Below are 1,165 nucleotides of genomic sequence, written 5' to 3' on the forward strand. Positions count from 1 at the left end.
CGCAGCACCACGCCCCCCCTCCCCGCTCGAAGCTCGCCATGGCTCTACGTGGCGACCATGCCATCTCGCCGGCGACCGAGGGGGTGACCACGGGAGATGCTGCAACCGGGACGACGAGGTGCTACCACGGCGACGCTGATGCAACCCCCGCGGGAGGCCGGGGTGTGTGACGGCGATGACCGAGGTGATCGCGGGCTGCAACCACGGCTTTTCCACCGCCGGTAGCCGGTTGAAGCTTTTTCTATATACGGTTGAAGCTTTTTTGTCAATGTTTGCAACTTTTTCTCTGGTCGCAGGTCTGGTTGAAGCTTTTTTTTCTTAACGGATGAAGCTTTTTTATACACGATTGAAGCTTTTCCAAACCACAGTGGAAGCTTTTCTGAAAACGATGGAAACTTTTTTCGTTCTTTTGTGTTTGCTACAACCACGTCATTTTTTTGCTGCAATCGGCAACCACAGAAGCTACATAACAATTTTGCTACAATGACGACGGCCGGCTGCAGCGGTAAGCTTTTTTTGCTGGAAGCGATAAACTTTTTTGCTACAACCGGTGTCGTTTTTTGTTGGAACTAGCAAGAGCCTCGAGTGGGCACACGGCGAGGTACAACGCGAGCACAACAACAGGTGCTGCGGCCGGCGGCCGGCGCCACCGGAGATGCGGCCATCTCCCCGGGAGCTGCAAGCCTGCAACCACGGGTGCAACCATGGGCGCACGCTGCTGCATCCACAGAGGGGAGAAACGCGTGAAGGCGGCATAGGTGAGGGCGGCGACCAACGGCGAGGGCGGCGACCGGCGGCGACGACGGCGAGGCAGCGAGCCGGCAGCAGGGGAGGAGGTGCAGCGGCGCGCAGGGGGGTGGGTAGTGAGTCGGGCGGGGGAGGAGGAGTGGGGGATTCGCAAGGGGCGAGGAAGACGATGACCCAATCCACGCGAGCTCGCCTGATCACAAGCAGAGATCGAGCGGTTACGCAGCCTCCGTGTTAGTCAGATCGAACGGCTGGCGCTGAACCGGCCGAAACGTTTCGGCCGGCGCACCGGCGCCTATCAGCGCCCATGTTTATATACTCCCTCCATCTCAAAAATAACTGTCTCAACTTTGTACTAGCTCTAGTACAAATTTATACTAAGCTCAAGACATTTATTTTGAGACGGAGGGAGTATATC

This window comes from Triticum dicoccoides, chromosome 6B (genome assembly GCF_002162155.2).
Source record: "Triticum dicoccoides isolate Atlit2015 ecotype Zavitan chromosome 6B, WEW_v2.0, whole genome shotgun sequence".
Classification (NCBI taxonomy): Eukaryota; Viridiplantae; Streptophyta; class Magnoliopsida; order Poales; family Poaceae; genus Triticum; species Triticum dicoccoides.